This window comes from Gadus macrocephalus, chromosome 15 (genome assembly GCF_031168955.1).
Source record: "Gadus macrocephalus chromosome 15, ASM3116895v1".
Classification (NCBI taxonomy): Eukaryota; Metazoa; Chordata; class Actinopteri; order Gadiformes; family Gadidae; genus Gadus; species Gadus macrocephalus.
Genome location: NC_082396.1, coordinates 3,440,606 through 3,463,641, shown reverse-complemented (window position 1 = coordinate 3,463,641; position 23,036 = coordinate 3,440,606). Strand labels below are relative to the sequence as shown.

The 23,036-nt window shown below is 49.4% G+C and overlaps 1 protein-coding gene across 1 annotated transcript in view; it reads right to left on the bottom strand.

Moving 5' to 3' along the window:
• The window catches only part of nrxn1a (neurexin 1a), a 175,429-nt gene that overhangs the window by 50,987 nt on the left and 101,406 nt on the right, over nt 1–23,036 (bottom strand). The window lies entirely within an intron of this gene.

Below are 23,036 nucleotides of genomic sequence, written 5' to 3'. Positions count from 1 at the left end.
ACATTTCGTTCTGTGCAGCACTAAAAAAGTCGGACAATCGTGATCTGGGACACGATGCGCACAGATTAACGTTTGTGCGCATGAGCACGAAATCGCCTGATACCGGGTTGGGACGACGGGAGGGGGTTACACATCTTGTTCAGGGTAAGAAGTGGCAGTCACTAGCCTAACCACATCTCCATCAAGGCCCCACCTCTGTGCTGCGGGCACACCGCGCGTACCTCCCTGATCGGCCCCCCACAAACAATCCCATCAGACAAACATCGGCCGTCCCCCGCCCGACATGATCCCCCTCGCCACCGCCGATTCCTAATTCTGATTCCGCCTCGTCCCGTCTGAAGTGGCCACCAAAGGGCGCCGCTGAAGACGTAATCCCTCTCTTCTCCCCCGGCAGCAGCGCGCCTTCCCCTCCGACGAGTGTACCTCCAGAGACCCCCGAGGGAGAGCGGGGATGACAGCCAGCGGTGAAGCACGTCCTATTATGCTGCGCAATTACTCATCCCCCCCCCCCCCCCCTCCCCCACGCGGTCCGTCCTCCATCCCTCACTCCGGATAGCCGGCCCGAGCCGGCGACTAAACATCAGCGTCCGCTCCAGCTGTGTATGCGTCTGCCCGGAGCGCGGGCTCTCCCCAGCACCTGACAGGCCCGCCTTCGCACTTCGTTAGGCAGCCTCCATAAGGCAAGACAAAAGCCGCCCGTGTTATTATTCGTCCGATTCGTCCAATTACGCCGCTCGCCGCGACCCCGCCGGCCCCCCCCCCCCCCCCCCCACCCCATTGCACCAGCTACTTCCCGTTCTGTCGGGGCATGGCGTGTCTTTGTCTCCGGCCGGCGTTCCCGAGAAAAGAAATGTTTGAACATGACCCCCTGGTGGATGGAAGTCACTATTAAAAGAGGGTTTTGATTAACTAGCCGTTGAGCCGAGGCAAGGCCCCGCGGCTCCGGGCTGGCCTCGCGCTCAAATGAATGGTTAAAAATGGAATCTGAAAGTAATGAATGAGGGGGGGACACTGTTTCTATCCTTTATGCATTGGAGTCTGTTCCCCTTCTTTCGTAAAGACACGAGTCTGCGGCATGCGGGTGCATTTACCGGCGGTGAATGCCTCGTCTTTTACAGTTCAGAAAATCCCGTAAGTGGTTCCCTTCTTTTCCTTGTAATTGCGACCGTCTCCATCAGATACCGTTTGTTGTGAATACCGTCGACAGCTAGCCGAGCTGAAATGAACGGCTGTTTAGAGAGAGTCTGGAATGGAAGATGGGCCCGCGATATTAACCATGCAACACCTATCACCTCAGGGCTCTGTGTTTGTGTAAACTGTTTACGAAAAAAGAAATGAAAAACGTGAGCGATAAAGTGAGAGAGAGACACAGAGTAGGGGAGGTAAACACTGCGATTAGAGAGGCAAGAGGAGGAAGGGAGGATGGGTGTAAATATTCATGGAGGGGAGTTAAATAGCCTTAGCCCGAACAATAGAATATACCGTCTTCAGACTGCGTGATTTCACTATGTTCTTGTAAACCAGCAGCCTGCAAAACTATCCATGAACTTTTATTTATATATTTCTGCTGTTTGTTTTCCAGTTTTTTTTCCCCCTGTTGTGGAGCTTTAGCACAGAGTGGAGAGGGCCCACTCTGTGCTAAAGCTCATTATCTCAATTCATTCCCTCATCTCAGTGTCGCGCACTGCCAACATCAGCTAAGAGGAATGACGTCTTTCATTAACATCAACATAATTAACAACTGTTCTTTGGTGACACACATTTCCACGGAGGGGGATTTAGTCTCTTTTTTCCTCACGATGAATTCGTTAAATTGGGCGAATCGGTGTTCCACATTAGCACTCTCGGGGAAATAAAAGGCGGCCTGTTACGACTCGCGATGAGTCAAGACGGAGCAAAAACACGTCGTGTCTGCGGACGGGCGGCAGGGTCGTCAACGTCGTTCACTCCAAAATGGCTGCCGCCGGGGCTACCATTGAAAGCCGCTCCTGTTATCAGCGCGGCCGATACCTCGCCTTTGAGGGAGCCCCCCCCCCCCCCCCTCCTCGAGCCCCCGCCCCCCCCCCCCCCACCCACCCCCCCTGCTAGTCGCTGGCGTAGGACCTTTGTGGGCCGGGTCCTCATCACGCTGGAAGCCACCCAACAACTCTGGCGCTCCGGCTTATTATAATTAAGCTCTTTTACACCATGGCAGTATTGGAATTCACACGAGCCCTCAAGCAAGAACACCCCCCTCCCTCCCTCCCTCCCTCCCCCGCCGCCCCCCCCCACCCCCGCCGCCCCCCCCCCCCCCCCAACCCCCGTCTATTCAAACCGGAGGACGCTCACTTCATCAGGCGGCCCCACCACCACAACAACAGGGACCCGTGTGGAGAGAGCACACAGCCGTTTCCAGAGGGCTATCGCTGGGGGTGGGGGTGGACCAATGAACAGCTGTAATGGAGGAACTCATTTCAGGGGGGGAGGGGGGGGGGGGGGGGGGCGACTGAAAGGTCAACAAACCGCTCTAAGCGAATCAGCAATGACTCGAATGAATGTGGTAATAAAGAAAAATTACCGGCAACAACAAAAAAAACGTTTTGTGGTGTTAATTTCCCCCGCTGCGATAAGGACGGGGAAAAAAATGCAGCAGATGTGTCCCACCACTGCAGGAATACGTGTGTGTGTGTGTGTGTGTGTGTGTGTGTGTGTCTTGGTGGCACTCCTTGAAATCCACATAAACGAGTATGAACACTCCTTGAGGGACTGTAGGGGATTAGGACGGGATACATGGATGAACACGAGCCCTGCGCACCCAAACACACACACACACACACACACACACACACACACACACACACACACACACACACACACACACACACACACACACACACACACACACACACACACACACACACACACACACACACACACACACGTATTCCTGCAGTGGTGGGAGTAATTATCTACTTCCTCCACGTCCCCCCTTATTCGTTTGGATCTCCTGGGACATGGGGGATGAGTGTGTGTGTGTGTGTGTGTGTGTGTGTGTGTGTGTGTGTGTGTGTTGGGGGGTGGAGGGAGGGCTCGATACAGATCTATCCGTAGTCATTAGATACAGTGGCTGTTATCCTGGATCCAACGGGTGTCTCTCTGCTTGAATGCGCGATCACTTGTCTTTGGCATTAAAAACAAGGGGCGCAGTGTGGGCGCGTGTGACAGCACAAACGCACAAACGTTTAAAGTAGAGACATGAAGGCACAGGCGACGTGACGACAGCCTCTCTGAAGGCCACGGGGATGTTAGGCATCCCTTACTGAGAGTCGGTGCCTGAATAACATGTTTACCAGAGACTGAGTGTGTTTGTTCGCGTTTCCGCATGCTCTTTCGTAGGGCTGGCCGATTAATCGAATTTTGATCGCGATTTCGATTTTAGCGTCAAACAATCGCAAATAATTTACATAATCGACTTTTTCGATTTTATTTTTTTTATGTTTTATAGAAGGGGCAGAACAGCTGGATACATATCTGTTTATCATTTTAGATTGAAAATCTTTCTTTTTGACCATTTTGTGTATATTTTTAAGGTGAAATTTCAAAGTTCTGTTACAAAAAAAGAATTCGGAGAGACATGCTGAATAAATACAACATGTTTTTAAACTCAAAATTAATCGTTTGAATAATCGTGATTTCAATATTGACCAAAATAATTGTGATTATGATTTTTCCCATAATCGAGCAGCCTTACTCTCATGCAGAGGGAGGAGAAGCTATGGGGGACTGATAAATCTTTACATTGAACACAATGCGCAAGGTGTCCGGGTGTCCGGGTTTGTAAGAACATCACAACATGCTCAGCAGTCACTGGCGTGGTGAAGGACACTGGGTATGGATTAGTTGTGCTTTCGTTCATCGCTTCGAAGGTGTCTATTGTTTACGGTCGAGATTGATCAGGTAAATATTTAATGATATTTACCGTCTTCTTTCGGTTGACTGTATTATGTGTGCACTCCTCTACATTCAAAATGTGTTATATTCGCACGACATAAAATGCTTCACGAATAAATTATTCATGCCTAATGAGGTGTCCAATATTTTGACTTTGGATACAGTTTTATCATTTTCAGTTTTTGGGCAAAAATATTAAATCAGTTGGGTTTAATAGAAAGATCTAATTACCCAAGCTGTTTAGCAGCTGAGAAACAGTTACACTCTGGGGAGTAACACAAAAAGACAAATACTGACGGGACCACCGACAGTCACCGCAAAGGGAGAATCTGCAGAATTAACACGACTATGAATAAATAGACGTCTCATATGAGGTCCAGAGCAAAAACAACACATATGCAGACACCGCTTCTACCTTGGCCGCTGTGTCAGTGTGAAAACGCTTCAGCAAACACTGGAAAAACAATCCAATCCCAAGCCTATTTAATACCTTCGATTCCATTAAATCAATTCGTACTGATTTTCTACACGGTTGAAAGTCCCTGTTTAGTGTGTGTGTGTGTGTGTGTGTGTGTGTGTGTGTGTGTGTGTGTGTGTGTGTGTGTGCAAACAATGGTTCATAATACCCCACAGTGTGGGGCTAAGGTCAGGCTCGCTGACTGTCTTTCCTCTGACCTCCAGGGCCGGTCTCCTAATGAGCCTCATATTACCCCCGCTGCCGAGAAGCGGGGCGGGGGGAATTCAATGCTAATCTCATAGCAGCGTTGCACGTGTGAATTGGAACGATCGCGCGTATGGATTTTGACAGCCCACACGTCCATAACCGCGCCGCTCGCTCGCGCCTCTTCTCGTAAAAGAAGCCGAAAGCGACCGAGCTCAGCCATTCTTAGCATTGCCGAGAGAATTCCCTCGGTGCAGGAGGTGGTGGTGGGGGTGGGTGAAGAATCTGCTTCTTCTGAGCAGTGGAATGGACCCAACCCAGAACTGGAACACACACACACACACACACACACACACACACACACACACACACACACAGCATACTGACGACACTTCTTAGTTCAACGGTGAAGTGATTCATTGAATAGAACATGAGCGAGTGCTTGAGCGTTGGGATTTATCAACGGGACCTAGGGGCAATGCGGTTGCCTTCGTTGAATAGATGAATGCCTATACGGCTATTAGCCGAATACCATTTGATTTCCGTTTCAGATTTCATTAGGTATTCTCATATATTTTCATTCAATTCATTATGTCTGTCCATAAAATTGCTGTCTGGGGGGATTTATCATTTGCAACCCGCTGTCGTGAATATTCATAGAGCCAGATTAATAGGAGACTGATTGTTTAATTTAGCGTAATCTATCACAGTCTTCATTTCATGGCGCGCTGCCCCGGATCTATGAGAGTGGACTGGATAGAGTGGTCCTCCTGGCCTGGCTACCACCACTAAGTCAGGCGTTCAGGTGTCACACATTAATAATGTATGCCTGCAGGAAAACACACCATATATGTTGCTGCGATGCCTTGGTACACAGGAAACACACACCCATGCACCTATAGACAAACACACATACACCGGAAGGAAATGCACACATTTACCGGGAGAAATACACACACAGTCACACACCGACACACACAAACACACAATAAAGGAAATACACTCATTTACCTCAGGAAATACACAGTCACACAACTACACACACACACGCACACACAGGCACATACGCACACACACGGGCACCAACACTTGGAAATTGGCAAAACTGCTTAAATGGATAGGATTATTTGGCCATATCGTGTACTTTCATTGCCCATGGGAGGAGCCCAATTAAAACCAGGTAGATAATGTCTATTGAATTACCATTCGATTTCAGCTTCTAGGAAATCATTACAGGGATAGATGAAGACAGCATTATTAAACCCAATCCCATTGTAATCTGGTGGAGGACCTGATGCTAGTCAATACCACCTGCGAGGAACAATGTCTGTATTTCCACGTTTCAATTTTCTGGCTTAGCCATTAAAGAGACTGGTTGGCTAATCGCGAGCGCTGTTGCTTCCTGCGAAGAGGGTTCTCCCTTGGCAAGTTGCTCCAGAACCAAGCCAACTAACTATGTGTTCGGCTGCCTATTCGTAGCTGGAAACAATCCTAAAGTGTTCACACAGTCGGGGAGAGAGCGAAATGGAGATGAAGAGCGAGAGATAGATAGACAGACAGACACACATCCTCCGTGTGTAATTACACGATACCTTACGCTATCAAAAGAAAAGATATCTTGAATAAGTTATTGTGTACAGCAGTTATCGTGCATTAATCAAAGCATCGGTGACCTGCCATGAGCCAGCAGGGATCATATCAAAGACAAAAATGTGTTTTGGCAATACACCAGTATTTCAATCCATTTTCAAAATACTGAATGGTAAAATATAAAAATGGAAAAAAGTAAAGGAAAACAATTACTGCAAAACAGTTGAAATGACAGCATGTCACAATGGGTGGACAATAGTGTTTGTATGCATGGAGATGGAAGCCTTGTAAACTTACATGTGAACACCATGCAATTACCACGCAGGTAGGAAATTAACCCCTTCTCAAGAAAACACTTGTGAATCACTATTAACCAAGCCAAGTCAAAGGGTCATGGTTTCTCCACTGAAGAAAATAAATAAAATAAGAGCCTGAGACACTCAAATTGAAATGTTAAATGAGCGATTCCCATCAAGCAGAGTGCATACATGCCGTCATTATTTATAATCATGTGTTGGTAAAACAGCACCTGGCGAATCTCCGGCTATGAATGAGAGTAACCGAGTTCATCCGAAGAAACCTTTATAGACTGTTTTCCCGGCTCTTCAATTTCCTCCACCTTCTCCATCCACTCACAACTTTCTTTCTATCCCTGCATTGTTCCACCGAGGTATCGCAAGGGCTTTGCAACGATTTAGCCTGCGCTCTGGAAGCTTTACTAGCAGAGTGACTATTCCCTCTCTTAGCTGTGTGTGTGTGTGAGCAGTATAGCCCTTGAGGTAGACTAAAGACAGGTATGGACTGTTGACTTGTCCTAATCCTCTCTCGGTGCCAACCGTCGCCTCGCCTTGTAATCGAAGTGATGGTGGCGGCGGCGAACGAGCCACCTGGTATGTGTCCAGGTCTAAGCCCCCATGAAAACAATGTTAGCAATCTAGAGTATGACAGGAATTACGCCCGAAGAATCAAGTAAACAACCAATCGGTATTCAATCAGCCCAACTGAAGACTGACGGAGGAACGTCTGCCTGAATTGAAGTGGGCTGCCCGCAGCGGCGGCCATTTTATGCAGTCGTTGTCCTATTAGAGTCACCCTATTCGATGACTTTCAACTGCCTTCCAACACATCTTGTTAGGGAGACGGACCCGGAACATTCCGGCCAATGAACAGAAAGTGTGTTTGCTAACACTGTGAATATACAGTACACACCCTCTATTCCGAAGCACTCCGTCTTTGTTGCTGTGTCAAAAGTTCCTACAAATGGAAAAGCCAACTTTTAGATAATTGCCGAAGCCTTTCTCTTTGCGGTCTGCTGAGAGTACAGTCTGGACAGTAGGTGCTAAATCAAACCAGCTCTGAGTGGCTGTTATACTGTGTGTTGGCTTAATAAGCTCATTCAATATATATATATATACCTTTACAGTTCACTGGCCAGACACTGCATCTCCACCGCAGGCAAGAATTGTTTACCATTCTATCCAGTGGCTGCTGTAGCACTGCTCACCAAAGCACATTTGGTTTCGATGGATTTAGTGTTGATGATAGCCGTGTATTGGACTAGTATATATCAGACAATGTGGAACATGTCACAATCTTATCGGATCAGTGTCATGATTGTAATAGCATTAATCCATCTGAATTTATTTATAACCATCTGTTCACTCATCCATCTATCCGTCTATCTATCCGTTTATCCTTGTACAGAGGAATTGCTAGAAACTTCAGGATTATATTGAATAGCAATGAAATTGTTGCAATAATCGGCATTATGGTCTGATTATCCCAAACCGTACAATTTGTTCAGAAAACCGAACCATTCCCAATTCAATCCCGCATTCGAAATTACATAAATGTCCACACTCGCGTGCAATCCACTTTCTATTCGATCATACCAATTGTGAAATTTCCCATTTCAGTTTCCCGCCTGGCCCAGGCGCTATTCAGCAGAAGGCGCGCCACGGTGCTTCTACCTCGTCGGAGACGCTTAGAGTCAAAACAGCCCGTCGTACACTGCGCTTTTGACAGTTATTGAGCCATGCGGCTCCTGCTGCCGCACGCCTCTACTTTATGCCTGCACCTCTCTAAAGAGATAAGCTCTCAGCTCATCACTAGGGGGGGGGCCCAGGGCATTGTAACACCAACCACCCCGCGCTCTTCATGGCGGGAGACCATCAATTCATGGCCGAGGTAAAGTCCTGCCCGCCGGGCCAGGGCCATTGTGGTGCGAATGCTCAGCCGACCGATGTCACTCAAAGACACTGTGTTCACCACGGCCCTCCCCCCCCCCACGCTCTCACCTCCCCCTCTCTCTCTCTCTCTCTCTCTCTCACACTCTCTCTCCGAGTCCTCTGCTCCGCCGGCTTCACCGGAGCGCTGGAGCGACCCGAGCGGCCATGCCCGCGGAGCAGAATGGAGGGTCCGGGCGGAGCTGACAGGATCCACTGTCTTAATTGACCGATACACCAAGCGGGGTCTTTGTCGAGCTCTCGCCAGCTGCATATCTGCTCTCCCCCGGCCAAAAGAAAAAAGCCCTGGCACCGATAGAGGTGTCCCACAGTATCGACAGCACCTGATTTACTCTCGCCCATCATCGCGTGCTCGATTTGCCCTCCCTGAGACACAACGCTTCCTTTCTCCGTGGTTCACGGTCGGCCATTTTGTTGGCTGCGAACTGTTGGGCGGCTTTGTGGGGGGTTTGATGTGTGCTCCAGGAACACAAATGGATGAAAGTGAGGGGGTCCAACGATTAAGGCGTTCGTTTTCCGGTGTTGGAAACATACGGTGTAATCAGCGCTGAGGACAATTATAAATATCTATGCATTTTCCCAGTGAGGTCGACAGACCTAGTGAGTAAGTCAGGTAAAGTGGGTCCAATTATTGGAGGGGGAAAAAAAATATCAAAACATGAAGTGTAGGCGATGATTACCTTGAGGAAGTCATGCGGAAAGCAGAAGCAAGCTTCCACACACTAATCTGAGCATGGCGCCCCAGCGCTATATATGGCTCGACCCTAAATAAACCAGCGCTTATAAGGCTACCACTTTGAAGATTGCAGAGTGCTACTGCATCTTGCTTAATATATCGCCATGCTGCACTGCTGATAGAGCAAATGTGTGCAGCAGCCTCCAGTAAAGCCACAAATCATTACAAAAGGGAAGATCTAACAGCGTTTCAATAGTATGGAAAAAAGCAAAAGGGTGCTTTTAGTCATTTTCTTTCCAAGGATCTGCCTTTCTGTGTATCCATCCTACCATCTAGCAGTATTGATAAAATAACAACCAACCTGCAGCCTATGTAGCTACCTATATATGTTTGGTAAACATACATGTGTAAGGGAAGTAAAGAGCAACACGCCAAACCTCTTAGACTTCTTAAATACACAATAAGCACTAAAAAAATAACGCATCCCAATTTTGGGAACCAAAACCGTTGGTGCGTCTTGCAATGAGCATTATACCATGCCAACGCTAGCAAAGCTTACTAGCAAACACGCTGCGTTTCAGGTCCCTGGGCGGCTTTGAAGAGCACTTGTGATTTATTGAATATCAAATAATCCCAGGCAGATATGCACTAAAGGCTTGTCCGTTCATTCAGAGCTTTAGCACCTTTTGGTTGGTAGTTAAAGACCCCAGCAACTACACTGTCTTACATTATCTCGATTGGAAGCTAACCTAGAATTTCCCTAATATTACAAAAACTGTAATCGGCTAAAGAGGAAAGAGTGTAGGGCACATAAGTCTCAGAACCTTACAGACGAGTAGGCATGAATAAATAATTCTGAGGGGGTTTCAGTCGCATTGTTCCTTGTCACTACATTGAGAAACATTACAAAGAGTCCATCTAAGATGGCCAAGTCCTCTTAGAAACAGAAAAGATCGACCCAAATCTAAATTCAGAGCAGAGCAATTCGGGGACTATTACGCGTTGGGGGATAAACAGTTAAACTGCAAATTCTGTCAACAAACTATTGATCAAATTCTGTCAACAAACTATTGATTGGACCCATCTGAAGCCTATGTGAACAAGGAACAGCAGCGTGTTACCAGAGCATGTCTCCTCAAACAACCATTACTAGTCCAAGCCATCCGCAGATTCAAGACAAGAATTTATTCAGTACTTTGTGTGCTCCGAGTCTGAAAAGAGTCAGAAAAGATAAGAAAGCTCGTTTCTAGTGAAGCATTACAAACAGGGAGCATTGGCCGAATATGAAAGCAGCCTCCGGCAAACTCACCTGCTCCGTGTGTCCGACAGATAGCAGCCGTTCTACAGAAGAGCGTTCTAACATCGTCATTGGTGATATTCCAAACAACAAGCTTTCGTGGGGAAATATAGCGATGCCGCTAGCAAGGGTCTGCCTCTACATCTAGCTTACTATCGTTCTATAGTTCCAAATAGTGCAATGTTGTGTGTGCATTGTGTGCATTGCATCAGTAAAAATGTACTTTTAATCGTTAGTTTTATTAATTCACATGAGTAGATACTCTTCCTGATGATAAAATTAGCACAAATCGTAAAACAACATAAAAAATAACACTGATTTCATAGGGCTATACTTATTCTCCAAAGCAGGGCATAGGTCGATCTTTCAAACATTTAGAGATCGAAAGAAGAAAAAATCTGCGCTGCTTTCAGTGATTTGTGTTTTCTGCTAATGCCGTTTAGTTCCTAATGCCGTCACGATTGAAAGCCCATATGCTAATTTACATCAGGCGTGTGCGAGTAAAAGATAACCACGTAATGGAAATAAACCTCGGCATCGCTTCATAACTGTCTAAAATACGGCAGAGGAAGAGCGTTTTCTTCAACGTGCTCCCAGTCCATGAATGACAACACAAAGCCTCTGGCCTAAATGAATTGCTCGCAAAAAAAGATGCCTTGTTCTCTAAATCTGTCAAAGAGTTCAAGGTTTTACTGAAGCTTGAATCGGCATTATCTCCAATTACTCACAGACGCTTACTCAACCATCAGTTGACCGGCAACGCGTGGTCGTCGCCGACCCAAGGAACATCTCACTGCTTATTTTCGGAATATACGGTACATTGATTTGGCCAAGAGGCTCCAACAAGTCACCTTTAATGGAGGGTAGCCGATTACAATCCCGCAGAGGGAGGCGAGAGCATTATACACAGGCGGTGAAATTCTTTAAAGTAAGTACAAAGTGCAAACGGATTTAATCGCTGTACAGAAAATAAAGCAGATGAAATCACCATAGGTCGGTTCTGTTAATTGCACATATACAAGATCAAAGTCACAGCCGAACGTTTTTTCATGCTATTTTAAATATGCGGGCCATTTGTACATGAAAGTGTTGGTAAGTCACATGGACTGTTTTACTCCCCCGCCCTGGGGAACAGGAATACGCCTCAGCCCTAATTGTGGGATTAATCATCTGCTTTGCCTATTACTCCAGCGCCTTACTTTGAAAGTAGGCCCCGCTAAATGGCGTAATGCTATTTAATTAGCCGCATATCTTACAGGAAATGGTACAATGCAATATCAATCTGAGGAAGATCAGGGGGGCAACGATTGACGGTAATAAACACGAAGCCACCAAGTGCTATAGTGCCTGGTGTGTACGTGTGTTCCGCATATGTTTATGTGTCTGAGTGTACTTGCATTCAGGTGTGCTTGTGTGTGTGAGTGCATGCATGTACGTCTGCGTTCATGCACGCATGCGCGCGCGCGTGTGTGTGTGCGTGCCTGAGTCCTGCAGCTCAGGTGCAGGGGCCCATGCCCACATGCCAGCTCAGTGTGGGAGCACTGTAATCAGCCCGCGTTCGGCTCTTATCTAACACTGATGTGCCGCATCGGAAACATGTGTGGGTATACTTTGTATATCAACAGCATGTTGCAAAGATATATGCTAATATGATAGCTCATGATTCAGCGCTTTTTATATCGAAAAATATACAAATACAAATTTATGAATCTATCTATATATTCATTTATGTATTTTCTTTTATCAGCTCATGCCGGCAGGCCTGAGGCAGCGAGAGATGGTGGGAGCAACAGAGAAGGTGAAATCCGACGCGATCCTATTAGTGTGGATTAGGGCCAGCTTTTCTTTCTGCAGCCACTGTGCTGCAGGTAAGCAATTGCAAATTACAGGAATAGAATAGTTACAACATTGCTGCCTCTGATTGGGAGAATTGGCACATCCATAATTTATGCAAACGGTTAAATATATGACTACCGGTGCAGCCTTGGGGCGGATTAATCATACACCACATTTCTGTTTCCTTCTTCTAGTTTCCTCATTTTCCAACCGCGATCATTACCGCTACCGCACTTTAGCCGGGGAAATCAATGTATTAGCAAACTTAGAATGCAGCGAGCCAGGAGATGCGGACCAGTCAAGGCATCACACTTGAACAAGCAGTGTGTAACTCAAGTCGAGGCCCTCCATCGATCAGGCTGATCAATGACAATCATACATTTTAGTCTCAGCTCGCCAAGCAACGCGGACAGGGCCTTGTCAGTGGCCTGGCTCTCTCCTTTCTGGACTTGGAGGATATCGGGCTGCAAGACATTCCTACTAATCTCCCTTCTGTCCACAAACACACACACAAACATACACAGACACACACCTCAACCTTTTCCTTGAAACAAATGTGTTACTGTGGAAATCTGCTGGAATGATGTCTGTGCAATGATATTTGAACATTTTATGAATGCGTTATGTGCCATCTTAGGAACCATTGTAGACCATTCAATGTATCAAAAAGATGAATTCAAAATAGGAATATGATTAAGTCAAAGACAGAGGGAGGATGTTTCAGATTACAAATTGTGTGTGTGTGTATATATGTATGTATGTGTATGTATGTGTGTGTGCGTGTGCATGTTAGTGTGTGTGTGTGTCTATGTTTGTGTGTGTGTGACTGTACTGTATGCGTCAGTCTGTTGATGCCTATTTGGAGGATGTTTGCATGGGATAATGTTTGTTTGCATGAATGCCTCGATACAGGCTCCACGTGCAATATGGTGACATATGGCGTGTTCCCTTCGCTGTGCCCTTTGTATCCCCTCCCCCCTCCCCCTCCCCCCCCCCCGATAAACTGAGAGGCATTTCAACCACCAAGACATTTGTGGTTCCCACTTATCATCTGTTAACGCTCTGGCCAGCAGCCCTACTCTTTCCTTCGGGCCGTTCTTTCTTTGCGATATACATTGTTGGAACGAGGCCGATCGCGCTGCCACAGGTGGCGATTTCTGGCAGCACGGATTCGACAGCCCATCTTGTTGCCGAATATCTGCTCTCAATGACTAACTACCAACCGTCTGTGCTGCACCGGATTTTTTTTCAGATGCGGCACTACATCTGCGGAAGGTTTGACCTTACATGTCAATCAAGGGTATTTACTATTTTGTCTAATCCCGTGCCGTCCACGTCTACCCAGAGTCCAAACACGCGAGAAAGCTTTGAAAAGGCAGCCAGGGGGCAGCCTGCACGGAGGTACAGAGAGATAAACGTCCTCGGTGAGTGCATGAAAGTGACAGAGGGAGATGAGCCTGAGACAATGACGGCGCTGATGATTCATTGAGTATCTAGTGGAGGGAGGAGGAGGAGGAGGAGGAGGAGGAGGAGGAGGAGGAGGAGGAGGAGGAGGAGGAGGAGGAGGAGGAGGAGGGGGGGGGGGGGAGGTGGTACGGGGAGTAGGAGACTTCAAACTGATCCCGAATCCCCTCACATGCCACTGGGACACGCACGCAGCCCTCGGGGGTTGGGGTCTGACCATGCACTCTTGCTTGCGACTCGAACAAAAAAACCACGCGTGCGGCCCTGGCCGCACGCGTGGTCAACTCTCATTTCCTGTCGTGCCAACCCACGGTTGGGTCAGCGGCGAAGGACCCACACACAAACACACACACACACACACACACACACACACACACACACACACACACACACACACACACACAGTCACACACACACACAGACCGACCACCACTGCAGGCACACGGGGCTGCCCACGCGCGTGTCTGCTTGGATGGGCGCTGTAGAGAGTGAGGGCCGTGGTTGAGAGGCAGGGGGGAGAGGGGGAGAGGAGGGTAGGGGGAGAGGAGGGTAGGGGGGGGGGAGGAGTGGGAGGTGAGCTGAAGGAAAGGCAAAGGGAGTGACACAGTGAGACAGCGCTCATAGGGATGGATCTAGAGATGTCGCAAAGGTAGGATCATCAAGCAAAGAATAAGAGTACAGGCGGGGGGGGACGGGGGGGGGGGGGGACACACAGGAAAACGGGAGGCGTATATAGGTCTTTCTTCTGCAGAGGGGAAGGGAGTGGGATTACACAGACTGCGGTGCTCGCTGGCTCCCTGGCTCAATAACCGCCCCTGCTCCCTCTGGAGTGGAGCGAACATGTACCCAGATCCTAATCAGGCCAGCCATCATCTCTGCCATCTCGCCCAGGAGCAGGCGGCGTCGGCTCCCGACCGCCTCGGAGTGACATCAGCCCAGAGACATGCTCGTAATTATATTATACAAGCCCAGTACACACCGGCAGCAAGACGACATCGGAGCTCCATCCGACTCTCTCTCTCTCTCCCTCTCCCTTTCCTCTCTCTCCCTCTCCCTCTCTCTCTCTCCCTTTCCTCTCTCTCTCTCTCTATTTCTTTATCTCTCTCTCTCTGCCCCTCTTCATATATTTGCTCTATATTTCCCTTTTCCTCCATCTCCCCCTCACTCCATCTCCCTCGCTTTCCCTCTCTCTTTGTCTCTCTCTCTCTCTCTCCCTCTCCCTCTCCCTCTCTCTCCCAATCTTTCTCCCTCTGTCTCTCCCCCCCATCTCTCTCCCTCTGTCTCTCTATCTCTTTGTCTCTCTCTCTCTTTGTCTCTTTTTCTCTCTCTCTGCCCCTCTTCATATATTTATTCTATACGTCTCTTATCTCTTTCCGTTTTTGCTCTCGAAAATTATTTGTTTCGCTGCTCACGACCTTGTGTCTATTATTCGCCTCTCTGAGCTTAACCGCGGTTCCTTTCAGTGTGGCATAGAGGCAGACGTCTCCAATCCATCCTATCATTAGCTGAGAAGGTGGGAAGATTGCTATCATTGATTGTAATCAGTTCAATTGCTTTGCTCTGCCTGAATGATGAAAACAGCCCAAAGAAACAAAACACAAACAGAATTGAAATGAGAGTTCTGTTCTGGCAGAGAAACACGAGGGAGCACTTTGACTTGACATGTATTTCAAAAAGGGGTTGACATCAATGGCCGTGCATACGCCGTTTAAAAAGCCCCACCAGAAATGCCCTTTGGTTCCGCGATGTTGACACGCACACAGGAAAAATAATTAAAACCTCGCAAGACAGGGTTATCTATCCATCCCTAAGGCCAAATGCCAAATCATAGTGGCTCACATTGTGATCCATTTTAATTAGTGTTCTGTGGCATAAACAAGTCATTTTTTATCTGATTATTGTTTTGGAATCTAATTAGTATTTATTGCCCTCCTGCATCGTCCTCTGTGTCTCTCCCGACTCTCGTGGAGAGTCGGTAAAACACACGGGAGATGTTTGGGGGGGGACACGTGACTGAAGCACACCGTCGCTTTCAGAGGCCTATTCTTCAGACACTGATGGAGCGTCGTTACGGCCAGGGCTAAGCAAACAATGCATCCACACAGCAGAGTCAATTTCATACATCACAGCCGCGGTCATTTTCTCCTATTTTCCACATGATTCAATAGAGGCGATGGAAGTTTCGGCACACCAAAGAAAAGCCTGGATAAAGTCCTCGATTACTCTTCTGAAAGGGAGCGTGAGCGCACTGTCTGACGCGCGGGTCGCTTTCTGATGAACGCAAGACAACAGCAATGTGTGATCAATGGAGACGCTTTTTCTCCCTCAACAGCTGAAAGCATTATTATGTTGATAATGAAAGACAGGTACATATAGCTTTGAACATCACCACGACCTGTGAGGCTAAAAAACCTGTTAGATAATCAAAGGCGTAGTTTAGGAACACAGATGCACGTTTGCACACGTGGCCTAAATGTACACCATGTGCACTGTGACACTATGACTGAAGTTCTCCGTCAGGGGTCCAGATGCAGGCCCACATCCCACCCAACCACATGCAGACCCACAATGCACCACACACTCTCTGGCCATCAACCATACTCCACCAACCACAACTATTTTGTGAGAAAAAAACACCATGCATCCCGCCCCTGTCTCATTCCCCTCCCGTGGCAAATGACACACCAGAGGATAGTCGATGAGCCCGAACACGCTCGTATTAAGTTGAGAGATCTGGCCTATTTCGAGCACCCGCCTCAGGGTCCGATGGGAGGGGAGACAAAGGGGCCGAGGGCCCGTCTGAAAGCCGGATCTGCTCCAGACAGGCCCTGGCCTAATTGTCTTCTCTTGTTGTCTCTGCAGACTCGGCCGTGGCTCCGATCTGCGTCATCGTCACCACCGAGGACGGCACCGGCACCGCGACCCACAGAGCTCCGAATCGTTTCAGGGAGTCATCCCCTGCCTGCTCCTCTACCGGCCCGGCCCGTCTCCCAGGGTCCCCCCCCCCCCCCCCCGCCCCCCCCTGACCCAAAACCACTGGAGCAGGAGCTGGGCTTTCTTTCCAAGCGGTGACCCGTTCACTCCGCACATCTCCGGCTGCCCCCTCCTTATTTCAGTCTAACATTAATCAACGCACTAATTCATCACATTGGCCTTTCTAGACGAGAGTTATCACACAGGGTGGATCTGTGTGTGCGTTAAACAATAACAAGAAACCAAATAATTGTATCAACACAATTAATTAAATACGATCCCGTTCACAATAGAGATGATCATTCTCTGTGAGCGGGAATCAATCCACTCTTCCGTGTTTGCAACCATAAAGAAAACGATCCAGACCCAGAGGTGATAATGACAGGCCGTCGCAGCTCGTCATTACGTCAGTGCATAGACCAGCAGCAGCGTGCTACGGCCACACAGCAGTGGCGCTGCTGCCGACACACCTGGCCCGCACGCCATGATGGACACGGGGAGAGTGTCCATCACAGGGAGAGTGGACACACATCTCGTTTTTTTCGCTGTGAGGGACATTTTCAAATGTCCCTCACAGCAGAATGCACACAAAAAGTGGTGTTGGAAGCAGCCACGCAGTGGGCATAATAAGGGAGCAGGGGAAGCTAAACCTGCAGCACCTTACAAACCACAATTAGTCGCACATTGCAGTATATTATAAGTACTTCCTCGGGAGGGATACTAATCCCATATTCCTCTCTCCCTCTTCACCGCTCTGCCTCTCTTGCACGTGTCTTCCACCTCGTCTCTTACTTTATCGCTCATCTTCTATCCATGTCTCTCTCTCTCTCTCTTGTCTCTAATCTCTCCTTTTCTATCCGTCTTGCACTCCAGTCTTTTCTTATCTGTTTTCAGTCCATCTACATAATCTCTTTGTCTCGTGTCCTTCGTCTCTCTCCATCCTATCTTTCTCTTACCTATCTTTCTGTATCCATTTCTGACTCTGTTCTTTTTGGATCTCAATCTCCATCTATCTCTCAATCCCTCTCCCTCTATCCATCGCTCTCTCTCTCTCTCTCCCTCTCTATCCCTCTCCCTCTCTATCCCTCTCCCTCTCTATCCCTCTCCCTCTATCCATCGCTCTCTCTCTCTCCCTCTCCCTCTCCCTCTCCCTCCCTCTCTCTCTCTCTCTCTCTCTCTCTCTCCCTCACTCTACATCCCCCTCTACCTCACTCTCTCCTTCTCTCTCTCTCTCTCTCTCTCTCTCTCTCTCCCTCTCTCCCTGTCTCTCTCTTTCTTCTCTCTCTCCAAGACACAGACCTCACTGACACGCATCATAAAGAGGCCCCAGGTCCCAGTCTTGGGACCTGGGGCTGTGTTTGCATGTTAGTCTGTGTGTGCTTGTGTGTGTATGTGTGTGTGTGTGTGCCTGTGTGCAGGACTGCAGACAACACCTCTTTGTCCCCCCCCCCCCTACCCTCCCCTCCCCAGCAACCCATGGGATGACATGGGGGGCTGAGCCACCTTCTAATCCTGTCTAATCTGGGCACAGCGGAGCATCTGCAGATAGGGATAGGGCTAATCTCAGCGCAGGGGAGACTCAGGGCACAGTGCTGAGGCTCACACAAAAAGGGATGGAGCCGCACTTGACTTGTCATGTGCGTCTCAGAGCTGGGGAGATAATTATAGTAAGGAGGTCCTAATAATTATAGTAATGATAGAGGATGAATTAAAAGGGAAAACGTGCTAAAGACTGGCAGAAACACACAGTAGGTTATGGTCCTCACCAAGGTTACCAAACTAAATCGACAAAACCAAGGAAAAACACCCAAAGGCATTACAGACAGAAGTGGCCCGTCGCGTTCAAGGGGAGGCTTCCCTGTGAGAACGGCGTTGGATGACGAGCGAGCATCGTCCTGCCAATCCTCCCCTAAAGCGAACACATCGTCTTTACAAAAAGCATCAACTTACTGTGCCCTGCCCGTAGAGAGGCAGGCGAACCGTGTGCAGCGGCGGCGGCGGCGGCGGCAGGCACAGTGTGGTGGCGTTTGTTTCCGTGGGAAAGGTGGTTGTGGCGCGGCACGTCCGCGGCCCCCGACTCTGAGCCGGCCACGAAGCCCAGGGCCACGGCCCCGATCCACAGGGCCAGCAGGCCGGCCAGAGACGGGTAGCGGCCCCGCTTCGGGCACTTGCACAGCTCCCCGGCGGTCCTCGAGGGAGCTACCTGTGTCCACCAGCATCCGAACATCTTCCCTACGTGGGCCCCGGATGAGGCTACCGATCGAGGTGGGTCTTCAGTGAGCCCCGCCGCCCATCTCCTGGGGGTGTGTCCGAGGTTCCCAAAACACTAGCGCGGATCCACCAACAGAGGAGTAGAGGTGTGGGTGAGGAAGGACCCACATACAATATTGAATCAGAACGACAGCGAGAGAGAGAGAGAGAGAGAGAGAGAGAGAGAGAGAGAGAGAGAGAGAGAGAGAGAGAGAGGGGGGGGGTTAGGGTCAGGGAGATAAAAACGACCCTTCTCCTTGTTGAGGTTCTTTTGTGTTGTCGCTGTGTTAGGAAATCCGTAAAGGAACCCAGGGACACAAAGTATGATCGCTCATCGTACGCTGCACACAAAGAAGCCTTCACTCGAGAGAGAATTAGTGGGAAAAAACATCAATGGAGGAAGAAAGAAATCCGAACTCGATTCAATGCTGCCCTCCTGCTTCCCTCTTCTCACAGCGTCTTCTGCTGAGAGCTCACCAAATTGCACACGTCGGCCCCCCCATGCCAAAACACACCACTTATTCCACAAAAACCCACTGCGAGGAAAAGTAAAAAAAAATCAAGAGGCACAAAAAAAAGCGATATAAAGCCCAGCAGGACGTTTCACAGAGTACATCTGCCTGCGCACGAAACCACAAGACGCGGGCTGACTTTCCCTCCTTTTCATTTCTTCCTGCTCCTGTGCCCAGCGTCCTCCTCCAGCTATGGTCGTCGGTTGGATCCCGGAGTGCGCAGAGCCGCCGAGCAGCAACAGCGGCAGCGGCAGCAGCGTCTCCAGTGACTGTCAGCTGTGGCGAGCGAAGCAGCCGTTCCCCCTCATCCAGAGATCGCAACTCAACTCAGCGATCAGACCGCCCGGCAGGAAGGCAGCGGCGGGAGCACCTGACGACAGAGCAGCCCCGAGCGCTAAGACGCGCACACACACACACACACACACACCGCTCTCTCACACACACACACACTGCTCTCCCTCCAACGGCTCACACACACAACCAGGCGCGCATGCGACAACGCGCATTAAACACACACGCGGACGGCACGCGAGCAGCCCGGGCAGTTCAGCTCCAGCTGAAGATGTGCGCAAGAGAGAGAAGAGTGGAAGGGAGGAGAACAAGGAGGACCGAGGAGTGGAGGAGAGTGGGAGGTGGAGGAGGAGGAGGAGAAGGGGGGAGCTTCAACAGCCAGCCAGGGAGCGGGAAGGGAGAGGGGCTATGCAAATGGGTAGCATCCACACAGCGAATCAGTGGAGCCTCTGAGCAATGCAGAGGACGAGCCTATGGTAGGCAGCGTCCCCTTATCCTGGCTTCCTTTGCCTCCTCTCCCTCGCCGCTCTCCCGATTCATTGCTCCCTCCGTCCACGTAGACGTGGAGTCACCGAAAGGTGTGAGAAAAAACTGGAAGTACAGAAGAGATGGAGATGATTGGAGGCTTGGCTCCCCCTTCACTTCCACCTCATCTTCTTGTTCAGTTTGGCACTTTCCATTGTGGTCAAACGTTGTTTCCCTCGTTGTTTGCCTTGTTTTATCCTCCTTCTTCTTCTTCTTCTTCCTCTTCTGTGAGTCAACACAGAAGAGAAAGTGAGTCCCTTGAGGATCTTTACTCCTTCCCTCCGCCTGTCTTCACATCTGGAGGAAGTCTGCCTCCCATTGATACCTCTCAGGTTTCAAGACGCAATCGTAGGAAACGAAAAGCCAAGAACATCACGACGGACAATGGCCCTTATAGCGCGGTGGCGGCGGCGACTACACGGCTACCCTCTCCGGTCTCCTTCAATAAAGAAAATCCCGCAAAGCCACAGACACCAAAAGCACACAGAGATACACAGATCAACAAAGAAAGCAAACAAATTCACTGACACACCGAAACTGTGACGATCACACACACTTGGGTGACTGAACCGGCAGTTGGGAAACCGTCCACTGAGGGAGGCTTGCCGAATGGCTTTGCAAGAAGAAGGCTAGTCGTGAAGAACTGCATCTCCCACCAGCGAGACGGGGACGGGGGCGTGGGCAGGGGGGACGGGGGGACGGGGCTCAGTGTGCAGCACCCGCTAAGGGGGATGCAAGGGAACATGTGGACATAAAAGCCCTGCTGATAAAACACGATCCGGTTGAGTCGGGGAGAACTGTGCCCGACGCTTCTGGCTTTGGCGACTGGCAAGAGCAGCGGGGGCTCAGCTGCAGTCCGCCTGCCCCCGTTTGCACACTGCTCATTTAGCGTCTACCCCCCCCCCCCCCCCCCCTGTAACACTGTGTGTACTGAGGACGGCAAATGAAAAGGGCTTCTTTTTGGCGGGCCAACTGGCGTTCTACTCCGTTAAGCGGACAATAATACATTCTAATGAGAATTGTTGGGTGGATTAATTGTGCATGATTGTGCGTTGCGAGCGGACAGCTTTATTGTTGAAGGGGCGGGACTCAGAGAGGACTTTGCCCTGGATGTTTGGGTACGCTTTGATGCGACGGCAGCGATCAAACGCTGGAACGCACGGGTGGGGTCGGCTTCCCCGATGCATCGAGTGAGTTGCGCATAGAAACCCAACGAGGCTTCAGTCCACATGTGGACGACACATGCTCCTTTGTAGTCCTGATAAGTCTGTATGTGCCGCCTATGTGCCGTTCTTCAGAGACGGGCATGCCCAGCACAGCAGATGCTTCGCCCGCTACATGACTGCGTTGCAGGAGCCTCGCCGTTGTCTGTAGCCAGCTGGTGCTTCAGAGTTTGCAGGCAGAGAACCACAACTCAAAAACAAACGATAAGGACAAAGCGTGTGTTTACAGGTAAATAATTATCAGCAGTTTCTATCTGCATAATTACAGCTAATAAAGCAATCTATTGGAGCGGCCTTGCCAAGGACACGTCGCGCACTGATCCGTGTTCCCAAAACCCGGACGGAGAGCTGAATGTCATCGAGACACAACCACAGCCGGGAGTTGGGGACACGCAGTGAACAGGCCTGCCCATGCCCGGGTGTTGTTCAGTTTGCATTGGGAATTCAGTTCACAGGATAGAAAAAACGGCAGAGAGCGAGAGACACAGAAAGAGAATGGCAGGGAAAGAGGGAGGGAGTGCAGTGAAGCAATACCCAACACAACTTTGCCAACAGTTATCTGTTAATGGTTGCCCCCCAGTGGCGAATCGACGTACTGCACCATAACCCCATTTGAACCTCTGTAAAAAAAAAAAAACGTTTTTCGTCATCAAATCAAAAATGCGCGACGACACAGATGAACGAGATAACGACAGCCTCACGCATGGCGTCATTTCAACGAGCGCCGACATCACTAGCCATCAAGTCCTCGCCTGAGGCCGTTGTTGAGGAGCCTTGCATTAGTATTTACATTTGAACACTCCTTCAGCGAAAGGAGAGATGTGCCAAATCCTGCACATCATCAACACTTTTACACCGCAGCAAAAGTGCAGAAAAAAATGAACACATAAGCGATAAGCTAAACCACAACTAGATGACGAGCACGGACAATCTGTACAAACATGGCGTCTGCTGCGACTCTTTGTATCCAAGGAGCCCGTATATACACCAGATGCTGCATCGCTCTCTACCCACTGCAGCAATAAAGTTCCTGAGAGAAAGACCTGAACCAGGAGTTTAAAAAGCTTTGGGTTGGAAAAACATTTGTCTAGAGGTGGTCCCACAGCCATCGGGTTAACAGGCGAACAAAAGCAGCAGCCATTTTCTGACAAGCCATTTTATGACAACGGCAATGGTTTATATCAGTGGGACACACGGATTTATACACAGAAAGACGTGCTATTCATCGGGAAAATGTTGATATCTCTCTCTCCCCCATTTTAAGAGTATGTGGATTCATGCAGGGGCTGGAGGGTGACACAGAAAACTAACCACCCCACGCTAGGAAGGAATCAGAACTGGAGCGAGGAGCTGTGTGATTTGGGTTCGGTCTTCCTTTATGGGAGCCTGTTATGGGTAAGTGAGGGGCTGCGTGTTCTTCTGTGGGATAGCCCTCTCAGCGGAGGGAACGAGAGGCTCCGTTTCACACGTCCAGGATGGTCGGCAGCAGGTGACTGAGCCCACGAGCCAACACTGGAGAACCAGAGGAGGAGTGGAGGGGGGAGGCGGAGGGCTAGAGGGTA